Consider the following 13,016-nt stretch of genomic DNA (forward strand, 5'->3'; position numbering starts at 1 on the left):
ACTTCTTTCTAAAACAGTCCATCCATCCATTTCCTTCACCTGCTTACTCCAATCAAGGGTCACGGGGAGAACTGGAGCCGATCCCAGCAGTCACAGGGTGTGAGGCAGGGCACAGCCTGGAGAGGAGGCCAGTCTATTGCAGAGCCACATATCATCAGATAAAACTGATTCACACCCACGTACAGTCAATTTAAAGTTTCAGTTCACCTCACATACATGTCTTTGGATGTGGGAGGAAGCCGGAGAAACCCACAGGAACATAGGGAGAACATGCAAACTCCACACAGAAAGGCGACAGGTGGGAAGCGATCACGTGAACTTCTTGCTGTGAGACAGCAGTGTTAAAAACTAAGCTACCGTTTGCCCACAGTCGCCACATAATCCACAAAATACTCCCTACAAAATGAGCAAGCTATTCAAGATGCAATTTTCTCAGCTCTCCCTCTGCTTGTTACACACATGATTGTCACAGATCACAAAAGATGTGGTTGCTGGTACAGTTTTCAAGCCATGGATGGGATCTTTTTTTTGGGGGGGGGGGGGGGGGGTCAGCAAAAAACAAAAAAAAAAACAAAAACGCCTATGTAAAGTGAAATTTTGATCCAGATCACTTCCTAAATTCAGTGGAGTTTCCCAGTTTTGTCATAATCCTGCTAACAGACAGACAAATAAATAAATAAACGGAGATGATTTTTTTTTTTACATCCCGTTGGATGTAATAAATAATTAGTAAAACTAAAAAACAGCCAAACATTACTTTGTTTTCCTTAAAAAAAAAAAAAGATCTGAATGAGCAAAGAAAACAAGGAAATTGTTATGTGTCGACGCGTGTTGAGGAGCGGACCTGCGTCAGATGGAACCCAGCGCTACAAATAACCAGAAAAGTGGTTCCAAAAACAATATATTTATTTCACCCGCTGTGCTTAAAAGGTGTAAAAACAAAAATAGCGTCCTTCTGGTGGAGTGACTGTTGGTACGCTCCAGCGCCCGTAAGGATCAAAGCCCGGCGCTGCTGGACCCACTACCACCACCAAACACTCCCCAGGTGGACACGACAAACTGACTCTCTGTGAAGCAAAGAAGAGGTGAGGTAAGTCAGCAGTTACAACAATAACTTTCAAAAGACACACGCTATCAGCAACACATTCAGGTCTGTATCTTTTTAACTTTATGCAAATGAGCAGCTTCTCACAACAGGTGGAGGATCACTTATCCGCACGCCACAGCAGTGAGAAGCAAGCTGCACAATTCTCATCACAATTCAAGTATACTGTGTAACAAAACACCAAGTTACTATCAACAATTAGTCAAACACTTAATCACCTTTGATGTGTGCTGACAGCATGTGTCCTCACCCTTCCTTGCTTCACGGGCTCGATGTGTCAAACCCAGGCGCGGTCCTCAGCGTCTCACAAATGAACATCACAAGGTCGAGTTCCCGGCAGTTCTGTTTGAATCACACATGCCTTAAATACAGAACGCCATCCAATTATCTGCTTCAGCTGAAAGTCTTTAAGGTTGCATGTGAGCACCAGTCACAGGTGCTTCACATGATGTTGATGAGGGTGAGGATTCTTCAGCCAGCACCTTCTCCACAGAAGAATCAGTTTCCATGCCACCTGAAGAGCAAAGAAAAGAAAAGAACACCAAAACATCCAGCCACACCCCCCAACACACAACAGAAATTCTGCTTCTGCTCCTGAATTTAAAAAAAAAGGTGTCATATGTTTTACACCTTTTTTTTTAATTAAATTTACTTCATTGTTTATTTTAAATTGTAAGGTGAACAATAACTGAATAAAATATAGCCTTTGTCAAATTCATGAAAAAATAAAATGGAGCAAAGCTGATCTAAGTTTATAACTTCAAATTATTTTTCTGGTGAGATGGGAACAATAATAGCTTCATTTGTAACACTTTCAGGATGAACACATTTGTCTCACCTCCACTGATCTAAATTAATTCATGCACACGCAGCTGCAGCGCCTCCACTCACAGCATGATTTCACTGTGACTGCATCAAAATTAAGGCCATTATCACTATTAAAAGCAAATCACCATGACACAAAATCACACGTAAAGTTTGCAAATACTCCACGGTTCACGTGTGCCGAACTGTGGGACCATAATGACCATGGATCAACTCTGATCCTTGACACCACTACTCATACACTGCTACTGTTGCATCCATGTCACTGCTGTTGCTCAGCCATCTTAGACTCTGTTTATTCATATAAATTACATTTTTACATTGTGGTTCTGTCAGTCACTGTTCCTCGACTTTTTGTTTCAGTGGTGAAGGTAAATCAGTATCCAACCTCGAGGAAAACTAGCATTATTCTCACCTTTCAGCTCTGCTGGTTAGGTTGTATTTTAACAGAGATGCTTTTCACATGTGACAGCCGCTTTGCCTAGGAGCCTTGCTGGAATAACGTCTTGAAGATGTTTTATACCGACAGCGTATGTTCCCTTAGCTCTGTGATCCACTTTAGAATTAACTCTTCTTTCAAGACTTCTTCATCAATGACTGATTGTAGCGTGCCTCCAACAACAATGTCTCTTGATGGTAATACTGAAGCCAAGAGGCGGCCCATTTCCTGACAGTCTTGTACTCCTTGACAAGCAACTTCATCACTTAATGTTACGACTACCACACTACATTTCTCAGAGGATGTCATGAACCAAAGCAGCTGGCGCAGCAGGTGGTAGGAAGCACAATGCAGACTCACAAACTGGTGATGGTATAAGACTTTATCGATAATTCAGGCAGTAGGTACAGTACCCAGATCGGCAGTCAGCGTGGCAGAGGTACAGGCAGGGGTTCAGCAAAGGTGTTGTCAAAAAAAAACAAAACAAAACAAAAAAACAGGTTGGGTTCAAGAGCACAGCAAACAGTTATATGGGCAGAGAGAAAAACAAAAACAAGGTCCAGAAAAACAGGCAAGGTCGAGCACGGCGTGGAAACAAGAAACTATGACAAGAGAGCTGAGATGGAGAATACAACATCAACAAACTACCAATGAACACAAAACTCACAGGGCTTAAATACACAGAAGATAATTAGTGATGGGAAACAGGTGTGGTGAGCTGGCAGGAGGAGGGCGTGGACAAACAAAGATGAGAGACCCTGTGTGAGGCAAGAGAGTGCAGTGACAAGTGGGCAAGGAGATGGCAAACAAAATGGGGTGTGGCCAACAGAGAAGAAGTACAGGTGAAGGACAAAGAGTGCAGTGATCAGAGGTAGAGACAGTGATACAAATGAAATCAGGCATGAATACAAGAACAAAGATGAGAAGGGACAGACAAGGGAGTGCAGTGACAGCATGGACATAACTAAAAACCGTAAACTAACCAAAACTGAACGAAACAAGAATCAACATGTGGCTAGAGTGAGGAACAGAAACTAAAACCTGTGACAAAAGGAAAATAAACAGATGATCAAATAACAGACAAAAAGAAATCAATGAAGAGAGACTGACAGAAAATAATGATCTGGACCCGAGCAGGGGCAAATCCTGACATCAGGAACACATTCTACAAAGTAAATAAATCCAAATTTTCCAAAATACTCCACTAATCAAATGCTGTTCTGATTCTTGATGATGTCACACCCTGTGGGTTTCTGGGAAATGAAGTGTTGTTGGAGTTTCAGGTCCCTCTGCACTCCTGGCAGGTACAGCATATTTTTGTTGTGATTGACTGAATATAAAATGGATAACTGAATGATGATATTTCACTTTCATAGTCAAGAAGCCACATAAAAAAACTTGCATACGTAAATGGACTGCATTTACAATATGCAGATACAATATGTAAGAAGAATCCAGTTATACCATCAAAAGAAATGACAATATGATTGTAATTCTGATAGTTGTGATGCATATAATGATCTATTTAATGATGTAGTGTTCAGAATTAATCCTAATAAGGTACAGTAATGTTCAGAATAATAGTAGTGCTATGTGACTAAAAAGATTAATCCAGGTTTTGAGTATATTTCCTATTGTTACATGGTAAACAAGGTACCAGTAGATTCAGTAGATTCTCACAAATCCAACAAGACCAAGCATTCATGATATGCACACTCTTAAGGCTATGAAATTGGGCTATTAGTAAAAAAAGTAGAAAAGGGGGTGTTCACAATAATAGTAGCATCTGCTGTTGATGCTACAAACTCAAAACTATTATGTTCAAACTGCTTTTTTAGCAATCCTGTGACTCACGAAACTAGTATTTAGTTGTATAACCACAGTTTTTCATGATTTCTTCACATCTGCGAGGCATTAATTTTGTTGGTTTGGAACCAAGATTTTGCTCGTTTACTAGTGTGCTTGGGATCATTGTCTTGTTGAAACACCCATTTCAAGGGCATGTCCTCTTCAGCATAAGGCAACATGACCTCTTCAAGTGTTTTGACATATCCAAACTGATCCATGATATCTGGTATGCAATATATAGGCCCAAAACCATAGTAGGAGAAACATGCCCATATCATGATGCTTGCACCACCATGCTTCACTGTCTTCACTGTGAACTGTGGCTTGAAATCAGAGTTTTGGGGTCATCTCACAAACTGTCTGCGGCCCTTGGACCCAAAAAGAACAATTTTACTCTCATCAGTCCACAAAATATTCCTCCATTTCTCTTTAGGCCAGTTGATGTGTTCTTTGGCAAATTGTAACCTCTTCTGCACGTCTTTTATTTAACAGAGGGACTTTGCGGGGGATTCTTGCAAATAAATTAGCTTCACACAGGCGTCTTCTAACTGTCACAGCATTTACAGGTAACTCCAGACTGTCTTTGATCATCCTGGAGCTGATCAATGGGTGAGCCTTTGCCATTCTGGTTATTCTTCTCTTTTGATGGTTGTTTTCCATTTTCTTCCACACGTCTCTGTTTTTTTTTTTTTGTCCATTTTAAAGCACTGGAGATCATTGTAGATGAACAGCCTATAATGTTTTGCACCTGCATATAAGTTTTCCCCTCTCCAATCAACTTTTTAATCAAAGTATGCTGTTCTTCTGAACAATGTCTTGAACGTCCCATTTTCCTCAGGCTTTCAAAGAGAAAAGCATGTTCAACAGGTGCTGGCTTCATCCTTAAATAGGGGACACCTGATTCACACCTGCCGAACTCACTGACTGAATGCCACACTACTATTATTGTGAACACCCCCTTTTCTACTTTTTTTTTACTAATAGCCCAATTTCATAGCCTTAAGAGTGTGCATATCATGAATGCTTGGTCTTGTTGGATTTGTGAGAATCTACTGAATCTACTGGTACCTTGTTTCCCATGTAAAAATAAGAAATATACTCAAAACCTGGATTAATCTCTTTAGTCACATAGCACTGCTATTATTATGAACACTACTGTATATTCATTCTCCTCCAAAAGGACTGATGTCTCAAACTGAAAAGGCTGGTGTTACACTTTTGACCTGACTCCCGGTTCCACCTGGGAGATGTCTCTTGAACACTCCCTGTCACCCGCCTTTCCAGCAGAGTGGAAGTGATAACGATACTGATAATGATGACAATGACAATTGTACTAATGATAATTCTAAAAGTACTATTATTAATCTTGATGAGGATATTGGGCTAGTATCTCACTGGGATGTGACTGGTGGAGAGGAGGCGGAGACACAAATTTGCATGAAAACAGGCAACAAGGCAATAATGTTTTCATGTGGAATCTCACTGAATTGGTCATCTTGATACATGCACACATGGTGGCCAACTGTCCGCAGAATGCTGTCCAGAGTGGTGGCGAAAATACAGCCACAAATTTCAAGTTGTCCCACATACATACTATGCGACACACACGCGAATGTTGAGTGGCACTGGCACTCAACTGTCACATGTGTGTCGCACATGAAAGTTGAGTGGCAGTACGTTCTTTGCAGGTGAAGGATTTGCCATGAATACTACGTAGCCCTCTCATGGATGTTGAAAGTCAATGCCATGGCTGAAATGATGACACGTTTGTGCACACAGTGCTTGGGATGGCTGTGGACTGTTACACTGTTACTATGTGAAAGAGGCTGTAAAAAGCCCCTTGACTTTAGACAGAAAAAGCACTGTAAATAATACAGTAAAGTAAAATAAATAATAAAATATGTGGAAAGGTACTCGTGGACTTGCAGAATGATGTCCAGGAGCTTGTACACATCAATATTATTGTCCCTCCTGGTGACTGTTCTGTCCTTCCATGAATGACCACACAATCCTCCACTGAACGAGCACCAAGATCCATGTGAAGCGCTGCTCGACGCATGCATTCCAATAAAAATAATATAATAAACAAAATAAAGCCAGAGCCCTGGTGTTGTCCTAATTCCTGGCAGAGGTGATGTCCAGCATGCTGTCCATACATGCACGACGGGTGTGTGCCAGCCAGCAGTGTTAATTTTTACTTCTGTCTTCAGAAAAATAAATAAATATATAAATAAAAAGAAGGAAACACAATAAATCTGCTGGCTGGAAAGGACACATCCAGTCCACTCACAAGCCTACATGGTGGGTGTGTGGCAGCCTGGTTACAGAGCCAGGTTGCTGGAAGATGTTGGACTTGTTGTCTGCTTCCAGAAGTGCTGCTCCTCTCTGATCATATAAAGTGTGTGTCATACCCTAACATGTTGTCCCACATGTTGTGCATGTTCTTACGTAGATGCAGAAACTACGTGGTGAGGGGTATGAGGTGCCCAATTGGCAATTTGGTAAGGGTGTTTATTGCACTTTATTTTTTTAATAATCAAGCGATGCAGGGCACTGCCATGCAATTGAGGTGAGGGGATGTTGAATGGCTGAGAATGTTGAGCCACATTGCATGACTTTCCTTGCGGATGCCATTCGTAGGCTGTCACAGCCCAGTGTGATATTAGCCTTAATGATCCTATGAATAACACTTATGGAAATATGTTTAATAATGATAACATCATTACTGACAGTGCTGATAATAAAACCTATTATACAGTGCATCCAGAAAGTATTTACAACACATATTATGTTACAGCCTTATTCCAAAATGGAGTAAATTATTGTTTTTCCCTCAAAATTCTACTCATAGCACCCCATAATGACAACATCAAAAAGGTATTTTTGAAATATTTGCAACTTTATAAAAACAAAAACCTTAGAAATCATATGCACATAATCAATCAATCAATCAATCAACTTTTTTCTTGTATAGCGCCAAATCACAACAAACAGTTGCCCCAAGGCGCTCCACATTGCAAGGCAAGGCCATACAATAATTATGAAACACAGTCTACGTCTAAAGCAACATAACCAAGGGATGGTCCAGGGTCACCCGATCCAGCCCTAACTATAAGCCTTAGCGAAAAGGAAAGTTTTAAGCCTAATCTTAAAAGTAGAGAGGGTATCTGTCTCCCTGATCTGAATTGGGAGCTGGTTCCACAGGAGAGGAGCCTGAAAGCTGAAGGCTCTGCCTCCCATTCTACTCTTACTAACCCTAGGAACTACAAGTAAGCCCGCAGTCTGAGAGCGAAGCGCTCTAATGGGGTAATATGGTACTATGAGGTCCCTAAGATAAGATGGGACCTGATTATTCAAAACCTTATAAGTAAGAAGAAGAATTTTAAATTCTATTCTAGCATTAACAGGAAGCCAATGAAGGGAGGCCAACACGGGTGAGATATGCTCTCTCCTGCTAGTCCCCGTCAGTACTCTAGCTGCAGCATTCTGAACCAACTGAAGGCTTTTTAGGGAACTTTTAGGACAACCTGATAATAATGAATTACAATAGTCCAGCCTAGAGGAAACAAATGCATGAATTAGTTTTTCAGCATCACTCTGAGACAAGACCTTTCTGATTTTAGAGATATTGCGTAAATGCAAAAAGGCAGTCCTACATATTTGTTTAATATGCGCTTTGAATGACATATCCTGATCAAAAATAACTCCAAGATTTCTCACAGTATTACTAGAGATCAGGGAAATGCCATCCAGAGTAACGATCTGGTTAGACACCATGCTTCTAAGATTTGTGGGGCCAAGTACAATAACTTCAGTTTTATCTGAGTTTAAAAGCAGGAAATTAGAGGTCATCCATGTCTTTATGTCTGTAAGACAATCCTGCAGTTTAGCTAATTGGTGCGTATCCTCTGGCTTCATGGATAGATAAAGCTGGGTATCATCTGCGTAACAATGAAAATTTAAGCAATACCGTCTAATAATACTGCCCAAGGGAAGCATGTATAAAGTGAATAAAATTGGTCCTAGCACAGAACCTTGTGGAACTCCATAATTAACTTTAGTCTGTGAAGAAGATTCCCCATTTACATGAACAAACTGTAATCTATTAGACAAATATGATTCAAACCACCGCAGCGCAATGCCTTTAATACCTATGACATGCTCTAATCTCTGTAATAAAATTTTATGGTCAACAGTATCAAAAGCAGCACTGAGGTCCAACAGAACAAGCACAGAGATAAGTCCACTGTCCGAAGCCATAAGAAGATCATTTGTAACCTTCACTAATGCTGTTTCTGTACTATGATGAATTCTAAAACCTGACTGAAACTCTTCAAATAGACCATTCCTCTGCAGGTGATCAGTTAGCTGTTTTACAACTACCCTCTCAAGAATCTTTGAGAGAAAAGGAAGGTTGGAGATTGGCCTATAATTAGCTAAGATAGCTGGGTCAAGTGATGGCTTTTTAAGTAATGGTTTAATTACTGCCACCTTAAAGGCCTGTGGTACATAACCAACTAACAAAGATAGATTGATCATATTTAAGATTGAAGCATTAAATAATGGTAGGACTTCCTTGAGCAGCCTGGCAGGAATGGGGTCTAATAAGCATGTTGATGGTTTGGATGAAGTAACTAATGAAAATAACTCAGACAGAACAATCGGAGAGAAAGAGTCTAACCAAATACCGGCATCACTGAAAGCAGCCAAAGATAACGATACATCTTTGGGATGGTTATGAGTAATTTTTTCTCTAATAGTCAAAATTTTGTTAGCAAAGAAAGTCATGAAGTCATTACTAGTTAAAGTTAATGGAATACTCAGCTCAATAGAGCTCTGACTCTTTGTCAGCCTGGCTACAGTGCTGAAAAGAAACCTGGGGTTGTTCTTATTTTCTTCAATTAGTGATGAGTAGAAAGATGTCCTAGCTTCACGAAGGGCTTTCTTATAGAGCAACAAACTCTTTTTCCAGGCTAAGTGAAGATCTTCTAAATTAGTGAGACGCCATTTCCTCTCCAACTTACGGGTTATCTGCTTTAAGCTACGAGTTTGTGAGTTATACCACGGAGTCAGACACTTCTGATTTAAAGCTCTCTTTTTCAGAGGAGCTACAGCATCCAAAGTTGTCTTCAATGAGGATGTAAAACTATTGACAAGATACTCTAACTCCCTTACAGAGTTTAGGTAGCTACTCTGCTCTGTGTTGGTATATGACATTAGAGAACATAAAGAAGGAATCATATCCTTAAACCTAGTTACAGCGCTTTCTGAAAGACTTCTAGTGTAATGAAACTTATTCCCCACTGCAGGGTAGTCCATCAGGGTAAATGTAAATGTTATTAAAAAATGATCAGACAAAAGGGAGTTTTCAGGGAATACTGTTAAGTCTTCTATTTCCATACCATAAGTCAGAACAAGATCTAAAATATGATTAAAGTGGTGGGTGGACTCATTTACTTTTTGAGCAAAGCCGATAGAGTCTAATAATAGATTAAATGCAGTGTTGAGGCTGTCATTCTCAGCATCTGTGTGGATGTTAAAATCGCCCACTATAATTATCTTATCTGAGCTAAGCACTAAGTCAGACAAAAGGTCTGAAAATTCACAGAGAAACTCACAGTAACGACCAGGTGGACGATAGATAATAACAAATAAAACTGGTTTTTGGGACTTCCAATTTGGATGGACAAGACTAAGAGACAAGCTTTCAAATGAATTAAAGCTCTGTCTAGGTTTTTGATTAATTAATAAGCTGGAATGGAAGATTGCTGCTAATCCTCCGCCCCGGCCCGTGCTACGAGCATTCTGACAGTTAGTGTGACTCGGGGATGTTGACTCATTTAAACTAACATATTCATCCTGCTGTAACCAAGTTTCTGTTAGGCAGAATAAATCAATACGTTGATCAATTATTATATCATTTACCAACAGGGACTTAGAAGAAAGAGACCTAATGTTTAATAGACCACATTTAACTGTTTTAGTCTGTGGTGCAATTGAAGGTGCTATATTATTTTTTCTTTTTGAATTTTTATGCTTAAATAGATTTTTGCTAGTTATTGGTGGTCTGGGAGCAGGCACCGTCTCTACGGGGATGGGGTAATAGGGGGATGGCAGGGGGAGAGAAGCTGCAGAGAGGTGTATAAGACCACAGCTCTGCCTCCTGGTCCCAACGCTAGACAGTCACAGTTTGGAGGATCCCAAAAAATTGGCCAGATTTCTAGAAATGAGAGCTGCTCCCTCTAAAGTGGGATGGATGCCGTCTCTCCTAACAAGACCAGGTTTTCCCCAGAAGCTTTGCCAATTATCAATGAAGCCCACCTCATTTTTTGGACACCACTCAGACAGCCAGCAATTCAAGGAGAACATGCGGCTAAACATGTCACTCCCGGTCTGATTGGGGAGGGGCCCAGAGAAAACAACAGAGTCCGACATTGTTTTTGCAAAGTTACACACCGATTCAATGTTAATTTTAGTGACCTCCGATTGGCGTAACCGAGTGTCATTACTGCCGACGTGAATTACAATCTTACCAAATTTACGCTTAGCCTTAGCCAGCAATTTCAAATGTCCTTCGATGTCGCCTGCTCTGGCCCCCGGAAGACAATTGACAATGGTTGCTGGTGTCGCTAACTTCACATTTCTCAAAACAGAGTCGCCAATAACCAGAGTTTGATCCTCGGCGAGTGTATCGTCGAGTGGGGAAAAACGGTTAGAGATGTGAACGGGTTGACGGTGTACACGGGGCTTCTGTTTAGGGCTACGCTTCCTCCTCACAGTCACCCAGTCAGCCTGCCTTCCCGACTGCACGGGGTCTGCCAGGGGGGAACTAACGGCGGCTAAGCTACCTTGGTCCGCACCGACTACAGGGGCCTGGCTAGCTGTAGAATTTTCCACGGTGCGGAGCCGAGCCTCCAATTCGCCCAGCCTGGCCTCCAAAGCTACGAATAAGCTGCACTTATTACATGTACCATTACTGCTAAAAGAGGCCGAGGAATAACTAAACATTTCACACCCAGAGCAGAAAAGTACGGGAGAGACAGGAGAAGCCGCCATGCTAAAACGGCTAAGAGCTAGTAGCTACGCTAAGCTAGCGGATTCCCAAACAGGGAATCCGACACTAGACAGGCTGTGGAGCAGCACAGGTAACGCACGACAACAGTGCTAAAATAAAATAAAAATCCACTAGACAGGCTGTGGAGCAGCACAGGTAACGCACAACAACAGTGCTAAAAAATAAAATAAAATAAAAATAAAAATCCACTGGACAGGCTGTGGAGCAGCACAGGCAACGCACGACAACAGTGCTAAAACAAAATAAAAATCCACTAGACAGGCTGTGGAGCAGCACAGGTAACGCACGACAACAGTGCTAAAATAAAATAAAAATCCACTAGACAGGCTGTGGAGCAGCACAGGTAACGCACAACAACAGTGCTAAAAAATAAAATAAAATAAAAATAAAAATCCACTGGACAGGCTGTGGAGCAGCACAGGCAACGCACGACAACAGTGCTAAAACAAAATAAAAATCCACTAGACAGGCTGTGGAGCAGCACAGGTAACGCACGACAACAGTGCTAAAACAAAATAGAAATCCACTAGACAGGCTGTGGAGCAGCACAGGTAACGCACGACAACAGTGCTAAAACAAAATAAAAATCCACTAGACAGGCTGTGGAGCAGCACAGGTAACGCACGACAACAGTGCTAAAACAAAATAAAAATCCACTAGACAGGCTGTGGAGCAGCACAGGTAACACACGACAACAGTGATAAAAAAATAAATAAATAAATAAATAAATAAATAAATAAAATAAAATAATAAAATAAAAATCCACTGGACAGGCTGCGGAGCAGCACAGGTAACACACGACAACAGTGGTAAAAAATAAAATAAAATAAAAATAAAAATCCACTGGACAGGCTGTGGAGCAGCACAGGCAACGCACGACAACAGTGCTAAAACAAAATAAAAATCCACTAGACAGGCTGTGGAGCAGCACAGGTAACGCACGACAACAGCGCTAAATAAAAATCCACTGGACAGGCTGTGGAGCAGCACAGGTAACGCACGACAACAGCGCCCAAAAAAATAAAATAAAAATCAAAATCCACTGGACAGGCTGTGGAGCAGCACAGGTAACGCACGACAACAGTGGTAAAAAATAAAATAAAAATCCACTGGACAGGCTGTGGAGCAGCACAGGTAACGCACGACAACAGTGCTAAAAAATAAAATAAAAATCCACTGGACAGGCTGTGGAGCAGCACAGGTAACGCACGACAACAGTGATAAAAAAATAAATAAATAAATAAATAAATAAATAAATAAAATAAAATAATAAAATAAAAATCCACTGGACAGGCTGCGGAGCAGCACAGGTAACACACGACAACAGTGGTAAAAAATAAAATAAAAATCCACTAGACAGGCTGTGGAGCAGCACAGGTAACACACGACAACAGTGCCAAAAAAAAAAAAATCAAAATCAAAATCCACTGGACAGGCTGTGGAGCAGCACAGGCAATGCACGACAACAGTGCTAAAACAAAATAAAAATCCACTAGACAGGCTGTGGAGCAGCACAGGTAACGCACGACAACAGTGCTAAAATAAAATAAAAATCCACTAGACAGGCTGTGGAGCAGCACAGGTAACGCACAACAACAGTGCTAAAAAATAAAATAAAATAAAAATAAAAATCCACTGGACAGGCTGTGGAGCAGCACAGGTAACGCACAACAACAGTGCTAAAAAATAAAATAAAAATAAAAATCCACTGGACAGGCTGTGGA

The sequence above is a fragment of the Thalassophryne amazonica genome, chromosome 6, assembly GCF_902500255.1.
Source record: "Thalassophryne amazonica chromosome 6, fThaAma1.1, whole genome shotgun sequence".
NCBI classification, from domain to species: Eukaryota; Metazoa; Chordata; class Actinopteri; order Batrachoidiformes; family Batrachoididae; genus Thalassophryne; species Thalassophryne amazonica.